Source organism: Crotalus tigris, unplaced genomic scaffold (assembly GCF_016545835.1).
Source record: "Crotalus tigris isolate CLP2741 ecotype Arizona unplaced genomic scaffold, ASM1654583v1 scf7180000024167.7108832, whole genome shotgun sequence".
In the NCBI taxonomy this organism is placed as follows: domain Eukaryota; kingdom Metazoa; phylum Chordata; class Lepidosauria; order Squamata; family Viperidae; genus Crotalus; species Crotalus tigris.
The window spans coordinates 4,880,268-4,899,753 of record NW_024100417.1 but is presented as its reverse complement, the minus strand read 5'-3'; the positions used below and the strand labels follow the sequence as shown (position 1 = coordinate 4,899,753).

Here is a 19,486-nt window from a genome sequence, read left to right as displayed (position 1 = left end):
ATAACAGGAGTAAGTAGAAACATCAGAAAATTTGTGCAAAGATCGATGGCACAATGGAAGACACAGTTGCAGATCAATGGTGAGAGGCTGGGAGAGGTTAATATCAAGAGAGGAATATTTCAAGGAGATTCATTATCACCATTACTATTTGTTATTGCACTGTTTCCTCTGTCAACAATACTGAATAACTCAGGACATGGCTATCAAACATCAAAAACATCTGCTAGACTATCCCACCTCCTTTACATGGATGATCTGAAGCTGTATGGAAAAACATCATCTGAAATAGAATCGCTGCTCAACACTGTCCGTATATATAGCCAAGATATTGTAATGGAGTTTGGCTTGGACAAATGTGCCACACTTACTATCAAACAAGGAAAAATAGTGAAAACTGAAGGAATCAAGATGCCCCACGAAAATAACATTAAGAGTCTGGATGAGGAAGAGTACTACAAATACTTGGGTATCCTTCAAGCTGACAACATCAAGCACACTGAAGTCAAGAAAAAGATTAGAGGTGAATACATCAAGAGAGTGAAGAAGATATTAAAATCCAAACTCAATGGAGGAAATACTATAAAGGCAATCAACACCTGGGCAATCCCAGTCATTAGGTACACAGCTGGAATAGTGGACTGGACTCAAGCAGAACTAAAAGCAATGGATAGGCAGACCAGAAAAATAATGACAATGAATCATGCCCTTCATCCACGCAGTGACATTGATAGACTTTATCTACCAAGGCAAATAGGTGGGCGTGGAATGCTACAAGTACATCAGATGGTTGAAGAAGAAAAAATGGCTTTGGAAGAATATCTGAAGAACAATGATGAAGATGCACTGAAATTAGTATATCAGGAAGGCTTACTAACTACTGGAGAGACCAAACTGGCCTACAAGAAAGACCAAATGAAGAACAGAATAGAGGCATGGGAAGACAAAGCACTACATGGCCAATACATGAAAAAAATAGCTGGGAAAGCAGATAATAATAAAACCTGGCAATGGCTAAGAGCAGGAAAATTGAAGAAAGAGACCGAGGGACTAATTCTGGCTGCACAAGACCAAGCCTTAAGGACAAATGCATACAAAGTCAAAATTGAGAAGACAGCAACAGACAGTAAGTGCCGCCTATGCAAAGAAGCTGAAGAAACAGTGGACCACTTGGTAAGCTGTTGCAAGAAGATTGCACAGACTGATTACAAGCAGCGGACATGACAAAGTAGCAACAATGGTGCATTGGAAGATCTGCAAAAAATATCATTTGCCTGTAAGCAAAAACTGGTGGGATCATAAAATAGAGAAAGTCATAGAAAATGATAAAATTAAACTGCTCTGGGACTTCAGAATTCAAACAGACAAGCACCTGCAACATAACACCCCAGACTTAACAATTGTCGATAAGAAAGACAAAAAAGTCTGGATAGTGGACGTGGCAGTGCCTGGAGACAGCAGAATAGAAGAGAAAGAACTGGAGAAGATAACAAAATACAAAGACCTACAAATAGAAATAGAAAGACTGTGGCAAAAGCAAGCAAGGGTAGTACCAATAGTCATAGGCTCCTTGGGCGCAATCCCAAAACAACTGGAGCACCACTTGAACACCATTGGCATTGACAAATTTGCTATTAGTCAATTGCAAAAGGCGGCCTTATTAGGAACTGCTTCCATCCTGCGACGATACCTGTAATACCATCAAACATCTACATCTGCCTATCCCAGGTCCTGGGTAAGGACTCGATAGGTAGACAAAATGCCAAATCCAGTCTGAACATCTGGCTGACTGTGCGATGATTGAGAATAATAATAAGAAGGAGAAGGAGAAGGAGAAGGAGAAGGAGAAGGAGAAGGAGAAGGAGAAGGAGAAGGAGAAGGAGAAGAAGAAGAAGAAGAAGAAGAAGAAGAAGAAGAAGAAGAAGAAGAAGAAGAAGAAGAAGAAGAAGAAGAAGAAGAAGAAGTAGAAGAAGAAGAAGAAGAAGAAGAAGAAGAAGAAGAAGAAGAAGAAGAAGAAGAAGAAGAAGAAGAAGAAGAAGAAGAAGAAGAAGAAGAAGAAGAAGAAGAAGAAGTTGTTTCTGTGAGGGAGTTAGTGTTGGGAGCAGAGAATGTACCAGTTGAGGTCTCTGCAAAGACCTCTGGATTCAAACTGGATAATTTAAAAAAAACATGTTTTCATCTATCATATCAAAGCAAATCCTCATCCCAAAATAGACTCTCAAGTCTTCTCTCTTCCCATCCATATAATATTTGTATCAAAGTTTATTTAACTGACATCACCAGTCTTAGTTTTTTCCTCACTTTTATTTTGAAAGGAATCATGAATCCTGTGGCATCCAATGCTGAGATTTACACTAGAAAGAGGAGCATAAGGAAGATATTTGGGGCCTTGACAGGTATTCAGCTTAGTAGTTTTCACATTACCTTTCTTCAGATATTCAGCTAAACTGAAACTGGGCAGAGAAAGGGAAACATATGCTACTCCTGACTCCTCCCCCCCCCCTCTAAACTTTCTGCCAGAGTTCTGAAGGACAGCTGCACTGTGCTCGCATTTGTATGAACTCAAATCTTTGCACAATCTTGGAACTAGCTTTATTGCATGGAGGGAATATTTTCACTCAAATATACTACCTCTTCTAATCTACAAGCATGTAGGAGAGATTGGAACTGTGAGAAATATCCTCCACTGCTGACTTTAAATTCCTCCATATATTCACAGGTCAAACCATGGCTAACCAGCTTCTTGGTGCATTTAGCCTTTGGTCACTGAGTAAATACTAAGCAAAGCTGCTACATGAGTGAGGCCTCTCCTCCATAGCCAGTTTTCCTAGGGTGAGTTCCCTGGAGTGGCGTAGGTGGCTCATTCTTGCTGTGAAACACATTCCCTGAGATTGTGCTGTCCTGTTCACTCACAGACACACGTAACTGTGGTTTAGTGAGTGTATTCATATTGCCCGGCAATTCCCTTCACTAAAAAATCAGAACTATCCCAAGTAAGTCCAGCAACGAGCAGACCAATGCTAATCTGCAGAACAATGGCCAAAGAGTTCACAAGGCACTTGAAAATTTCTCAATCAAAATAAAGCCACCAGGCAAACTTAAATCCCCAACACAAAAGAGTTCACAAGGAAGAAAAGTCCAGAGTTCCCAAGGCATAATCCAAGTCAAGGCATGGTATCAATCCAAAGCAAAGCAGGAATCACAATGACCAGAAAACACACAGCTAGGAAACAAACATATTGTTCTCAGCATCACCTCCATCTGCTGTGCTAAATAGCCAGCTTCTGGTGCAGCCCATGAAGAAGGGCAAGGCTTTCTCCTCACAAGTAATCTGGCTGACCTTCTCTGCTCCTGTCTTTTCTCTGCCCTACGTGTTCTTGGATCAGGTGCAGAAGGCAGTTCCTCATCACAGGCAGCTGCTCAGAGCCTTCAATCAACTCAGCTTCTGATGTGCCAGGAGCAGGTTCATTCTCCCCCGAACTCACATCTAGAGAGGTATCTGTAGAAGTGTCCAGGGCAGTCTTCACAGGGGTTGAGGAACTTTGTAATACTGTTGAGCCAACAGGAAATGGAAGAGACCACGAAGCAAGACCTGCTGGTTCAATTCTATTGTGCTAATTATCCCCAGCTGGGTTTTTTCTCCTCCCCCCCATCTCCCCAGCAAACATTCCTAGCAGGAACTTGGAATTCATAAACTCCCTCCTGAAATATTTGGCTGGACACAGTATACTGAGCATAAACTAGAATCTCAAACTGCCTAGAATAAGTGTGCAGGCTCAGTGACAATATGCAGCATGATGTCTCCCAGAAAAGCCACCCTTGTAAGAATGGGATAGCGAGACTGGGCAAGAATGCCTTGATCCTGGGTAGCCCTCAGGAGGAAATTGAAATTGATGAAGCACTCATTGCTGAAAGCACAAAGGCCATCAAAGGAGAGCCCCAGCCTCAGGAACATGTTCCAGTTTTAGATATGCAAGCCTCATTTGTATAGGCACTGCTCCTATGCTCCCACTCTGCCTCCACAAGCTAACAAAGCAGGAGCTCTTCCTGACAATGGAAGCCCTCTCTGAGCACAGCCTGACAATTCTATACATGAAGAGGTCACAGAAATCAATTAAGAGTCATAACACCACAAAGTTTGAGAACCTTGGCTTCAGTAATTTTCTGTTTATTGAACATGCAAATAACTTTACAGACAGCTTAGCTCTTCTGATTTCTTTGAGTATAACTTGTATTTTGCTAAACTTTGCATACCACCAAGAAGGCTGCATGTTATGGCATCAGGTTTGCAAAGATCTCAGCCAAACCATGTCGGAAAGAGAATGTAATGAATCCAAAAGCAGAGACTACATCTACTTATACGTAGGAGTCACTTCTACAGTTAGCTTTTCTTTTTCTTTTGTAACAGTAGAGTGAGCTTTTCTTTTGTAAACATAGAATAAAATATAATTTTCTATTCATATTTATATTTATTTCTACACCTTTGTCTTTTTCTTTTCTTCTCTTTCTTTTTCATGTTATTCTGTATTTATTCTTGCAAGTTTTTATTTCCTATTTCAAAATTTAATAAAAATGTATAAAAAAGAGTGAGCAGGCATGAAGCTTAAGGGAATCTATATTTCTCACAAGTCTTAATATTCAGAAGTATAAGAAGCATGAATAGTTTCTGCAGAGGTATACTGCAGGGGTCCACCTCCCCCAGTCCGTGGACAGGCACCAGGCCACGGCATGCCAGAAACCGGGCGGTGCAAACAAGCGAAGCCTCATTTGTGGGATGCAGGCAGCTCACGAAACCACACCACGCCCCCTCCGGTCCACAGAAAAACCTCTCTCCACAGAACCGGTCCCTGGTGCCCAAAATGTTGGGGGCTGCTGGTATACTGGCATTTACAGACAGTATAAGTAAAATGTATACACGTAAAATGTATACACATACGCACACAATCCCTCAGATAATTTACTGTTTATAAGCTTGAAGCAAGAAAATGTAGAATAAAATGATCAACTCAGCAGACTTAATTGGAGAGAGAAGAAGGGAATTATTTGATGTTGCTACCATTGAACAATTGGAGATCAAACATTGGCAATCTACTTTTAGCCACACAGAGACCTACCAGCAGAAACATCCCTGTTTTTGACACTATTCATCCTACATCACTTCCCTCAATTCCTTGGAAAATTAAGCACTTAGTAACTTCCATTTCATTTCTTTTTCCTACCGATAACATGGTAATAGCTTTTTTCAAAGTCTTTCCTCCTTCCAGTGTTGCAAGAACTGAAGGTTGTGTGTGTGGTCTTTATTTGTAAAATGTATTTGGCCTACGAAATGATAGAAACTAATGCATATCAGGTTTACAATTGAAATGCCAATCAAGAATAAAAGACTCACCTGTGCAGGTTTGCTCCAAAACTCAAATGAAGTAACTTTTGCATAAAAAGAAAAGATCAGAACTTAAACATTTTGAAATGTTATGGCGTATATAAAAAATGTGTAAATTGTAATTTCCAGAAAAAATTTAAAAACAAAATTCCAGCTAGCAGGGTCTACCAACAAAAGGTAAGTTTCCATCAGTTTACACGTAAGTCAGGAGCTTCTAACAAGGTATACAAAAATATAATTAACCCTTTTTACGTCATCAATATTTTTATAAACATAGAACCTAGTTGGTTCAGCAACAGACATTGTCTGTGATTGTTCCTACACCAATACGCTACAATGTATATAAATTCTTTAAAAGGCATGGTTAACACATGATGCAGTGTTTTTTTGGAACTGTGCCCTACTATTTAATGCAGTCAAGGCTTGAATCAACTGACAGATCGTGTTCTCCACTCCAAGTTGGATTCGATTCAGAGAAACACTAAGGCTGAAATATGCAGGAAACATACGTGCATTCAAATACCTTTGAAATGGTGCTATACCAAACCAAACATCATTTAGCAGATGTATAAAATAAGGCTTTCACCCTCACTTTCCATGATACAAGTAGTCCTTGACTGATGACCACAATTGAGCCCAAAATTTCTATGGCTAAATAAGACAGTTGGTAAGCGAATTTTGCCCCGTTTCACGACCTTCCTTGTCACAGTTGTTAAGTGAATCACTGCAGTTGTTAAATTAGTAACATGGTTGTTAAGTGAATCTGGCTTCCCCAGCTGAAAGTTTGATTTCAGAAGATTGCAAAAGAGGATCCCAGGATACTGCAACCATCATAAATATGAACCAGTCGCCAAGTGTCTGAATTTTGATCACATGACCTTGGGGATGTTGCAATGGTCATAAGTGTGAAAAATGATTGTAAGTCACTTTTTTCAGTACTATTGTAACTTTGAATGGTCACTCAATGAATCGTTAAGTCAAGAACTACTTGAATATGATATAGTTTAAGCTATACCTGCAAGAACAAATTACCTTTACTAAAGCATCAACAGGAGAACAAGTTGCAATCAGAAAATGTCAAACATCTTATCAACAGCTGTGGCTGAAAAATCCTTATCTCCAGAGAGCAACTGCATTATTGAGCCTAACAGAGGAAACAAATAGCAACCAGTGTAGATTTGGGCTACCAGATCTGTCAATAGGTTGCAAAACTTCAAATGACCATGAGACAGCAGCAAAGAGTTGGAGCCCCTTCATTTCCCTAAGCAATCATCTGGAGTTTGTCAGTCAAGACCTAATAGTCCTAGTTGGATCTAGCTATGTCATCTATTAAATCACAGACTGCTGCTGAATTCTTGAAACAGTAATCTAGAACACATGTTTCTTTATTTTCCATCCCACCAATACCCTCTTTCTTTTATGCCTTGTCATTTTAGACTGTTATGCTGTGGGCAAGAACAATCTGTTCTCTGATCTTTGTAATATGCTTCTCTGAAGAGCAGGATAAAAAAAAACATTTAAATAATTTAAAAATAAGGCTTCCATTAGCTTACTATTCTAGAAATCACACATCTTTGTACAATAGTGTGGATAAGAGAAATTGATTCACACCGAACTAGCTCTGCATGTGTCACTGATTCAAGGTCTGCTTTAAATAAAAGTCTGCTTGATGATACTTCTTTCCAAATGATTTCTTTTGCTAGCAGATGATACGGAAATAATGAAAAGCAGACTTCCAACTAACAGTTACTAAACATCTTAAAAAGCGGAGATACTGAAATTGCTGCCATAGTCATTAATAAGTTGCTTTCCCAGTTTGAAACATGATTCTTTATTGGTCCAAATGTAATTTTTATTCATTCACTAACAGCCCTTTAATAAAAGTTGCAGGCCACTATGCATATTATCACATAATGAAGAAATATATCAACAAACAATACTCTACTAATCACTTCAACCTTATAAAAACATTTCTGCCCATCTCATCGTACCTCCCAAGTTGGGCACCTGTTGTTTTCCAGATGTTTCTGAATGAAATCAATCACCTCTCCCCATCATTGGCATGCTGTGTTGGCTGCAGAAGTTTCACTTCTCTCCTCTAAAAGTGTAGGTTATTGGGTGACCCACATATCCAATGGCTTCAGTTATATGTACAAATATAGTCTGATTTCTTAGATCAGATCTACAGTTATTAGCACATTTCTGAACGTTGATTAAAAGTTCTTCATTAAGAAATGAACACTGCCAGTTACAATTAAGTGTATTTTTGTTATGATTTTAGTCATTCCATTTCTAAGGTGATTCGATTGCAAAATGAATCACGGCAGTGTGAAAATAAGGTTAAAGGCACATAATACCAAAAGAACCTAAAGGACTCTATCAACTGAGTTATTCTCTGTTGATATTACTGTGCAGAATGCTCCAATTTAAAAATAAATTTTAAAATGAACCTAAACATTCCAGAATTTGTCAGGATGCCACAGGCAAGGCTTTTCTACAATTCTAATTACCCCAGGAGTTGGTGATTTTAATCCACCACATCTGGAGGGCACCAATCCAAAAGAGTCTGGCAGATTATAACAAGTTTAAATTATAAATGCAATAAATAGATCAACATGATAAAAAAAAACCACTAATACATAAGAACATAATCGGTGCCTTGCTAGATTAGGCCCCTGAACCATCAGGTTCAGCAGCGTTCTCCCAGTAGACAATCAGCTGCCCAAGGAAGATCACTGGTCCCTCAGAGATGGCCTTCAGTGGCAATCACACCCCATCACTTCCAGGAATTTACGTCTAACTCTGTTTTGAAGCCAGCAGATCTGGTAGCCAGCACCACCCCTCATGGTAGAATAATAATTAATAAAAAATCAAAACAGCAAATAAACTCTCTGTCAGGACAGATTCCAATAAAACCTAGCTAGGGGTGAAGATTCAGCAAACAAAGATATATTTAAAAATCCTCTAAAATCCATGAATAAGAGAGCTTTATGGACCTTATGTCATTTGCAGTAACTGAGACTGACAAAAATGCAACTTTAAAAAGTCTTTAACATTTTTTATTAAACTGTTGTGAGGATGGTCTTGTTCCTTCCCTTCCAACTCCCTTCTTTTCTCTCTCTATAAACCTACAGGTAGTCCTCACTTACCAGTAGTAACTGGAACAGGAACTGGGTTGCTATGAGGCATGGTTGTAAAGCACAACAACACACAACTGAGGTGATTTATGATAAGGTGACCAACTTTTTTACAACGAAAAGGAGGACACGAATAAATTGAAGAAAAAATATCGTAAATAAAAGAAACATTGTATTTATTGCAACAATAATACAGAATACACTATAATATGATAAATGCATAATAAAAAACATTTGTAAAAATAACATTTTATATTGTAATTATGCTTACATGCCTATTAATTATTTAAATGAGTACTTTTCCATTGAATGAATATTTTTTGTCAATGTATCATCTTCTAACAATATATTGGAAATATCTGAACAAGAAATATCCTTCATATTGAATTTTACGGCAAGTGCTGCAGCTAGAGTATCAACATTCAATCTCGATTTCTCACTTGCCAAAAATCTACATGGTTGGACTGCGCGGGGGCTGGCGGCGGAGGCAGGTGTTGTGAGCCAGGCGCTCTAGGACGGCCACGTAGGTGTGCAGGGCGAGGTGGTGGCAGCGCAGGTCAGCACTGCATAGGCCACCAGCTGATGCGGCCCATGGAAGGTCAACTGCCTGCCGCGCCCCCACCCACAACCGCCCCACCAGCACTGCTGCCCTGCCATGGAGAGCCAGCCCCGTGGCTCACAAAGCACCAGCCGAGCCAGCTCCGGCCCTGCAGCCACCCCCCAGCATCACCGCCCACCCTGCGCATCCCCATAGAGCCGCCCCACGGCTCACAAAGGCAAAGCCCAGCCACGCTGGCTCCAGCCCTGCAGCCCCCCCAGCTGCCCCCCAGCACCACCCTGCACATCCCCATAGAGCCAGTCCCACGGCTTGCAAAGGCAAAGCACCAGCTGCCCCAGCTCCGGCCCTGCAGCTGCCCCCCCAGCACCACTGCCCACCCTGCGCATCCCCATAGAGCCGGCCCCGCGGCTCGCAAAGCACCAGCCGCGCCAGCTCCAGCCCTGCAGCCACCCCTCCAGCTGCCCCCCAGCACCACTACCTACCCTGTGCATCCCTGTGTAGAACCGAACAGGGAAGATCAAGAGAAACTTACCGCTCCAGTCTCCTCCAGCTATCTTCGGAACTAAGTAGGAGATGGTGTAGTTGGGTAGCAGTGAGGGGTGCAAAGTTCCTGCAACTTGCACATGCAAAATTTGCCGGCCGGATGTTTTGGTGCACTCAGCAGCAATTCCTATTGGCTTTCGAAAGCCAATAGGGGGAGTAGCACAGCTCATGCAAAAGTTGAAAAAAACCATCAAAAAAAGGTCTCAGAACGCCTTCTGAGTGTTCTATGAGGGAAAAAAAGCCCTGCAGATTAATCTTCAAATATAGAAAAAGAGGACATTTAGGAGGACACTTTTCGAGGGAGGACAGAACTCACAAAAGGAGGATTGTCCTCCCAAAAGGAGGACGGTATATGGAAAAGGAGGACATTTAGGAGGACATTTTTTGAGGGAGGACAGAACTCACAAAAGGAGGACTGTCCTCCCAAAAGGAGGACGGTTGGTCACCTTATTTATGATAGCAGTTCTGGCAGTCCCAGTTGCCATTGTTAGGTGAATCCCATGTGGGCCACAGCTTCCCACAGTCATTTGCAACCTCCTGCCAGCTTCCCCATTGACTTTGCTTACAGGGAGCCAGCAGCAAATGTCTCAAATGAGAATCACATAAGAATCACAGGGATGCTGCAATGGCTGCATCTTTGAGGACTAGTCATAGGTCCCCCTCCTACAGTGCCATCGTAACTTTGAATGGTTGCTGAATGAATGGTCCTTAAATAAAGACTACCTATACTGCATTATATCACTGAAGGAGCATTAATTGTGGAATTAAAATAAAGGAACTGAAAAACAATGTTAAATGAACACATGAATGAACAGTTTCAGTCACACTAAATATTAAACTGATGGAAGAAGGGTTCCACGGTGTCTTTTACTTTCTTAATTGAAGGAAAACCGCAACAAAAACATCTGATTGTAAATAAAAATCCAATAAAATTTGGATTTTCTACTTTAACAAACTTCCTCATTAAATGAGATTACTTTATGAGGTTTTCCTCTATTTGTTCTTTCTTTGCTAGATACTAACCCTGACAGAAAAATAAACAAAGTGTTCACTTGTGTGGCCTGATCAAGAAACATATGCACTTTTATATCTCTCTTGAAGAATTATTCTGTTTTCAAGATAAGATAGAAAGATGATAGCTTTCTATCTAGTTCAGTGGTTCTCAACCTGTGGGTCGGGACCCCATTTGGGGTCGAACAACCATTTCATGGGGGTCACCAAACAACGCAGTCCGCCATTTTTTCCCCCTTTTCCTTAGCTGTGCTACTCCCTTTTATTCTATTGGCTTTTGAAAGCCAATAGAATAGACTCTCTTGAATAAAGTCTAATTCTGTTGGCTTTCAAAAGCCAATAGGAATTGTCCAGGGTGTCTCTGCCCTGCTGAGCCCGCCAAAAGTCCCATTCTGCAAACGATGCTGCACCAGTTGAGTAGTCCTCGACTTACGACCGGTTGAGTAGTCCTCGACTTACGACCGTCTGGGGATCGCGGCATTAACCAGATTGAGAACCACTGATCTAGTCTCTTTCTATTCTATTTAGTTGCAGGTACAAAGTCAATGAATAGCACCGTCCTAAACCATGTATGTCCAAACCTTTGGCTTGCCTGGGCCACACTGAGTGAAGAGGAATTGTCTTCAGCCACATATAAAATATACAATATAGTTTTGTAACATAAAATCACATAATAATGGGCCACAGGCTAAACAATTAAACCCCCATAAGCATATATTTAGCTCCCAAAATACTATAGTTTCAGGGGGGATACTGGGCAGGAGAACACAAGAAAACATACCTGAAATGAAGTGATCAAGAAAACTGATATTCAAAACTAAATTTAGAATTTGTTCACCTGTTAAACAGACTTTAAGCCAAGGGCATGCAAATATAGCTGGTCCAAGGCCTGTTTCAGCATTTCTAAAGAAAGCTAAAGGCCATATTCCAAAAGTTCTTGGTGGCACTTTTTTTTTTTAGTATTTATGTTGTTATTTTTTTCAAAAAAAATATTTTATTTTAAATAGAAAAATCATCACCTCATAAACCTACCATCTTTTTTATTGGTACAGATACTGATATTTTCTATGATACATTTCTCCCTACTGACAAAAAAAAAAAAGAAATGCTGGAGACCTTTGTTGAATGAATGAATATACAAATTGAAGAAGTCGAAACAGGGATGAATAGTTATGGGTTTATTTCTTAGTTTTGAAAATGGGCCTGCCACCTAGTGCAGGGGAAAGCTTGAACCTATAGTTCACAGCTCAAACCATTCAAATATACTAATAAGCTACAGCCCATACTACACAATGATACTATTTTTTCACAGGCACTAGGTGGCAAACTCATATTTACAGAGTCAATGGAGAAACCAGAAGAAGAATCACAAGTTGCGGTCACATGATGTATGTGTTAATGACCATATGTGATTTGCTTAATGACCATGATGGAAGTGAGGTCATAAGTCTACTGTGGTCATATGATATATAATGGAGTTGCTGGTCCCAATTATGGTCATTATGTAAGGACTATATATACTTGGTTAAATGGAAAAGGTGTTATCAACACTTCCTGATTTTTTGTATCAGAGCCGGCTCTTGAAGAGAAAGAGGAATTACATCCATTGATTGGGTTTATAGCAAGTAATTATTAATCAAAGATTTGCTGAGCAAGCCACAATAGCCTGGGTCACATAATATGGTGAGCTGTAAACCATGTTTTATAATATAGATCCACACAACACATTAAGTCAAAACAACAAAAGCACATAATGATTTAACTCGATTTGTGAATTCAGACTGTTTCTCAGATTTCACACCCAAGTCATTTCCTACATAATCACTTGAAATGATACCCATATGAATGAATAAATTCACTGAAAAATTACATCCCCAACTGTCAGCTAAAAAACAAACAAGTTTATTTTGTTACTCTTAATTGATGCATTTGTACATCTCGGTAAATTAGTAGGCACAGTGTTTATTACGACCAATGCTAGACAGAAGCAAAAGGCCAGATTTTTAAGTCAAAACAATATTTTCCATCTCTCTGGATATCCCTGGCAGTCACTCCTAATCAAGTTAATGCAGTGTCACTTTAAAAGCAGAAATAATTTCTGAATTAATAAATTAAAATATTACAGTTAAAAAAGAGATAAAATATTCCAGGAAAATATTTTCAAGAGAGTTTTTGTCAAACTAAACATAAATAATTGAGGCAAATTAATATACCAATTAGCATTCTACACAAATGTGTTACAAATACTTAATGCATATAAAAATAAAGATGAGAAAATCATTAAAATCTTCCATCCAAACCTCCTTCAAACCGTAACATTTTTCTCAACTATATTTTTTTTGTTATAAATCAAACTGGATTTCAATTAAACCAAGCAATCCTCATTATTTCTGAAATAAAAGGCTTGTCATAAGGTTACTAAGAAAGGAGCTGTATAATCAAAACCCTTCTCAAAATTTGGAGCATATATATTCAAAATCGCCATTTCAGTGTTATAAGCTTCACACAGATAAGGCTTGCTTGTCTCGGTTTTTGCGGCGTAAACCATCAAGGGTAAAGCAGCAGGAATGACAGAGAGGCTGGAGAGATAAGCTAAACTATCTTGTGACTAAGAGTTCTTCCAGACACCCCTTTTGGATTAAGTGGCACTGCCCCACTCTCTCTTCATTGCAAAGGCCTGAAAGAGACAGTTATTCAATGGAAACTGACACTGAACAGATATGAACAGATACAGCCAATGCTTCTGGTTTTCTACTCCTGTCTTCATAGCTACAGGTCTTGGCTGGCAGACTCTTAAGAGCTGTAATTTTGGACAGTAACTCCAGAAATGTCTTTCGCCTTCAGCTGCCTTACCTGATCATTGACCCCAGCTAGTAGAGAACATATTGCAGAGAAATATAAAATACTTAGAAGAAAACCCACATTTTTAATAAGTCAGATCAGATTTCTCCTTCAGATAATTTAACTAGGTTAAGCAGTATAACTTGCCTTTTAGGGATAAATATAGAAGAAAAAAGCCCGGTCAATGCAACTGGTCTTTTCTGTTCAGGAGTTATTTCACAAAATTCTGTTCTTGGAAAGAATTTAAAAAACAAAAAACTAAGAAACCAAGAAATGTGAAAGAAAAAATTCCACATATGTGAGTATGATCTCAAGCACTAAGGAATATGTTTTATGGAAAAGTTTGAATATTTTAAATAAGCCAGTTTTGTAAGTTACCTATCATAAATAAGAAGAGAGCTGTCTAACCGTGAAAGCTATTAAAATGAGAGCAGTTGACAAGGAAGCAGACTTCTCCAGCCCTGGACAAATAGAGCTGGCACATTTTGAAAATGAAAAGCATTCCATGCACCATGTGCCATATTAGAATCAAACCACAATGAAGCCTTTCCAATTAGCACTTGGGAAAGAGAAAACCTAATGACAGAAATATAGCATGACACCTAGCAGTATAAACACATAAAAATATTTTATATGATTGGAGAAGAAGGAGGAGGAGGACTAGTCCCATGTGGAATGGTACTACAGTACTAATAGGGTGTTGTACTACAATGAAGAGTTATAATAATATGACATTCTACACAAGATAAACAGCAAATTCCAACAAAACAACAACGTTTTTTTAAAGTTGCTGTTTCCACCACTTTTCCACCACTGCAATAACAAGCCACTCATTTGAGGATATCACAGATGTATTGATAATTATTGAAAAGCCAGAATAATTGTTGAAAAGCTAGCATAATTATCAAAAAGCTAGAATATATTTAATTATATCTCAGTGCAAAAGGGACTGTAGATGAGGTTAAAAATACAAATCCATCATCACATTGATAATAATAATGCCTTGTGGTAACTTTTTATTAACAAACTCATTTCCAACACTTGAACATATCAATGTCCAAATACCTTCTGGAAAAACTACAGCAGTATTTTTTCAACCTTGGCAACTTTAAGATGTGTGGAGTTCAACCCAGCCAGGTTGCCAAGAATGAAAAATACAGCTACAGTTTTATAAGCCTCTCCATGGCATGAGTTAGTTATTCCATAGATAAAACACATGCTGACAAACCTCCTCCCATCTCTCTTCAAGCACCTTCAGCGGGAATTCTTGGCCCTCTCAACTGGGCAGGCAGAATCCGTCTGAGAAAGGCTATCTCTTATACACTCAGGCTTCAAGTCATATGGGGTGGGGAAGGGTGATAGCACACCCTAAACTGCACCTGAAATGTACTAGTGCCCAATGGAGGTGAATGATATGACAGTTGCAAGCCTGAATATTAAGTGCACAAGTTATTGTACTCTAGTAGTGAATGCCTCTGAATTTATACTCTACTAGTGAATGCCTCTGAATCATCTTCAAGGTCAATTATAGTAGCCCCACTATAAATTTAAAACATTTTATTACTTGACTTAATTCCAATAGATAGCATCTATTGCAGTGATGGCGAACCTTTTAGAGACCGAGTGCCCAACTGCAACCCAAAACCCACTTATGTATCATCGGGTGCCGGATGGGCATGGCCCAGTGGGTGGGCGTGGCCCAGTGGGTGGGCATGGCTTTGGTGGTAACAGCAGGTTGGGTGGGACTAAAAAGTTCAATCAATCAATTCCAACTTTGCAAGATCTTTTTTTTTCCCGCCAGAAGTTAAAATTGATTGATTGATTGAATCTTTTTTTTTTTTTTTGCACACGGCAGCAGAGGCCTAAAGTGAAAAGGTTTTTTAAAACTCAGCTCAAGGCCTAGGACTGGGGTGATGTCACACGTGCCCACAGAGAGGGCTCTGCGTGCCACCTGTGGCACGCGTGCCATAGGTTCGCCACCACGGATCTATTGTTATTTAACACCAGTTTTTACTGCTCTAGTCATATCTGCCACTTGACATGTGCAGTGTATTCATCAAGTTTTGCTCAACAGAGAAAAATATGGACTTGTATAAAGCTCTCTCCATTTCTGGAAATATTCTTATTTAAAAAAAAATCCTCCCACCCCAAAACACCTATTATGTTAGGCAGACAGACCAGACACCAGGTATTTGTAGGACTAGCAAAGTTTAAACAACGATTAACAAATTTTTGAGGTGACAAAGCAAATACGTAAATTACAAAATATTGAAATTTAATCGGATAATCATCTGATTTTGGAACTCTCATTGCTCTGCATCTCTCATGAGAATGCTAGAGAGATTTATCACTTGTTATGAAAATGAAATACAATATTGAAATGCATAGTTTTCAAATACATTATTTCTGACCATTTTACAAAAATATGAATGAACAATATTTTCATAAATATTAAGGACAGAAGAAGAATAAAATAAGAGATGGAGGAATAGATCTAAAGGGCTTTTGCCATACTGGATTGATTATTCGGTCCTCAGAATGCATTTTAAGAAGGGTTTTTTCCCCCCAGCAATTATATGGCCTAGGTAGGGACTGGCCAAAATTATTTGTTTAATCTCAGATGAAATATTATTGGAATGGTCATCAAAAAGCAAATCTTCACTCACTATTAATGTAAATCAGCAGCCTTAAGAAAATGGCAGCTTAGTTCATAATTTATTTATGGTCAACTAGTAGACATTTGAAAATAGAAACTAGGCTGAACCAACTTTAGAGCTTTTAGGAGTATTATCTTGCAAGTTTGGTCCAGTTCCTTCTGTGCTGGTTGTTCACTTTTTCTCCAAAACTTGGAGAACAATGATCTGCAATCTTGTGGCCTGTGAGTAGGAACCACACAGTAGGATGTGGCAGGCAATCTATTTCAAAGGGTGAAGGGACAATGGAAGAATTCTGTTGAAGATCCTAGTAACATCTACCCATGAACCCAGAAACTAAACCAAGAGAATAAGAGGGAAGGGGAATTACACCAATCACATCCCTTGAAGCTCTTTTTGAGTGTGTTGGTTCAGCTAATCCTGTTTTCCAATGCTTAGCTTGCCATGCCCCTTACCTGGTCAGGAACCAATTATTCCTAATTTAGACAGCATTCTTGGCAGCAGCATTCAATATTATACAATAAATTATTATATTTATTTTATTTTAAAAATTATATACTATCAATCTCACAATGCAGCCAATGAAAACAGTAAATTATATGATAATCCAGAAGAGAAAAAGTATGTAAATAATGAATGATTTCTCCAGATGTTAAATTTTCTGGCAGATATCTAATTGCATATCTTGGCTATGAAGCTTTGGTACATGTGAAGATCACAACTCTTAAGCTTAATTCTTCGGTCTAAAGCAAACCTAAATTTTATCCTAAACAACAACAAGAGCAAAAACTGCCCTTTTTTGTCTCTGTAACTGAGATCTAAAACAGAAATACAAACCTTGACTTTTTTGGCTCTGATAACTGACCAGTAGATAGGAATGAAAAGAACTCAATGTTTATTATATCCTTTGAACTCAGCATAGACTGCAAAAATGATTCTAAAGTAGTATTTGACTGAAAAGATCCAAAAATACAAATCATGACAAAAATGTTGCATGTACGATTAGAGATATGATTAAACATTGATATTGTTGGGCTCCACGTAGATGCAACGACACATCATAAAGTTTACCTGAAGTTTTACAACTAATCCATATTTCAGAATGGGACAGAACATTCATAATAAAACTAATTAAAAATCGCTCTGGTTTCACTGCTTTGTAGTCAGCATCAGTGAGATGTAAATGAAGGAAACCTTGAATATTCCATAATAAAAAAATAGACTTTGGGAAATATCTGAGGCAATGGAAACTAGCACCATATCAGAATCCAGCAATATGAAAACAGCACAAAAAGGGACCTCAATACAGTTAGAAAGTATAAAACTGGATATGGGTAAGATACTGTTCTAACCAGCAAAAAAAAAAAAAAGCAAATGAAACACATATTTTGGTCTCCATAGTCTCACTTATGGTGTTTGTTGTATGGCCTTGTAAGGTTGCTTTATGCAGGGATCCCCAACCCCCAGTCGGTGGACCAATATCAGGCCATGGCATGCTAACCAGTCTGCACAAACAAGCAAAGCCCCATCCATGAGATGCAGGCAGCACACAAAATCATGCACCCTCTAGTCCAGTGTTTCCCAAACTTGACAATTTTAAGGCATGAGGACTTCAACTCCCAGAATTCCACAGCCAGGTGGAATTCTGGGAGTTGAAGTCCACATGCCTTAAAATTGTCAAGTTTGGGAAACACTGCTCTAGTCCTCTCTCCACGGAACCGGTCCCTGGTGCCCAAAAGGTTGGGGTCCTCTGGCTTATGGATCTGTAGAAATCCACTTCCTCTTAGTTAGGAATGGGGAGGCTCTAGCAACTATAATATGGGCTACCACAATTTCAACTTTTCTTTACAGATTTCATATTCATAATAGTTTATAGCAACAGTGACCCCTAGTGGCAAATATAATAAACAGATTAATTTTTGCTGACTTTTAATGAAACATCCATTTCTCCTAGGGTTCTTCTTCTGTACAATTAATCAGCAGAAAACTGCAATAGGCATGAATTAAGTCAACCAAGCATAGGAAACGTCTCCCAATTTCTCTCCGGCTTTCATCATCTTTAACCAATTGCAAAACTGATAGAAGACATAGGTTAAAACATTTGAAGAGATTCTTGTTGGGAGACCTGTTTTTATGTAGGCAAGAGCCCCTACAAAGATCTTGATCACTTGGTTTTATGTTACATTTGGTATAACTTTGAATCCAGTCTTTCATTTAGACCTTTGTCCGGGTTCATAATATCAGCAAAATAAACACTTTTCCCCTGGTGGACCATCATCATAAAGAACCAAGAATAAAACCCTGGCTTAAAATTTTGTTTTAATACAAAATAAATATTGACTTAATTTAAAGCAAGCAACACCATTTAATTAAAATACCAAACAATCTATTTTCCTATCCAAAGCCATTTCTTCCCAAATGAAACGGTATGTCCACATTATTATAATACTTGGATTCATTGTATAATCAGTAAGTACATACTATGGCAGCGGTTCTCAACCTATGGGTCGCGACCCCATTTGGGGTCGATCAACCATTTCTCGGGGGTCGCCAAACAAGGCGATCTGCCATTTTTCCCCCTCGGGGGGCGCTGCCGCGCATGCGCGCTGCGCATGGGGGCGCCGCCGCACATGCGCGGCACGTTTGTGTGACGGGGGTTGCCGTCACACAAACGTTGAGAAGCACTGTACTACGGGGAGACCTCAATTTACAATTGAGTCCAAAATTTCTGTTGCTAAGCAAGACAGTTAACTTAATTTTGCCCCATTTTACGACCTTTCTTGCCACAGTTATTAAGTGAATCACTGCAGTTAAAAACGCACAGTTGCTAAGAGAATCTGGCTTCCCCACTAACTTTGCTTGTCAGAAGGTTGCAAAAGGTGATCACATGACCCTGGGACACCGCAACCGTCCTTAATATATGCCAGTTGCCAAGCATCCGAATTTTGACCATGTGACTATGGGGATACTGCAACAGCTATACAGTATGTGTGAAAAATGGCCACAAATCATTTTTTCAGTGCCACTGTAACTGCAAACAGTCACTAACTGCCGGGTTGTAAGTCAAGGACTACCTGTGTATTATGACATTGTACGGAATGGCTAGGTTGCTCAAACAATAGCCTTAGTCTTGTTACTGAATTAATCCATTTTACAGGACAGGCTTGTACTGTACCCTGGTGGTACAGTAGTTAGAATGCAGTATTGCAAGCTAACTCTGCCAAGGTAGGTAAAGGTAGGTAAAAAGAGGAGTCAGATTGTTGGGGGCAATATGCTGACTTTGTTAACCGCTCAGAGAGTGCTGTAAAGCAGTATGGAATGGTGCTATTGATGTATTTACTGAATCATAAATCAACCAAAGAAA

At 39.2% G+C, this 19,486-nt stretch overlaps 1 protein-coding gene and 1 long non-coding RNA gene across 15 annotated transcripts in view; one reads left to right on the top strand and one right to left on the bottom strand.

The window, feature by feature from the left end:
• The window catches only part of LOC120298904, a 98,704-nt gene extending 90,040 nt beyond the window's left edge, over window positions 1-8,664 (top strand). For all 5 annotated transcript variants that reach the window (XR_005554263.1, XR_005554261.1, XR_005554265.1 and 2 more), the window contains one exon: window positions 8,512-8,664. This is a non-coding gene — a long non-coding RNA (uncharacterized LOC120298904). The remainder of the gene's footprint in view (window positions 1-8,511) is intronic.
• Window positions 1-19,486, bottom strand: part of ST3GAL3 (ST3 beta-galactoside alpha-2,3-sialyltransferase 3) — a 203,826-nt gene that overhangs the window by 169,060 nt on the left and 15,280 nt on the right. The window lies entirely within an intron of this gene.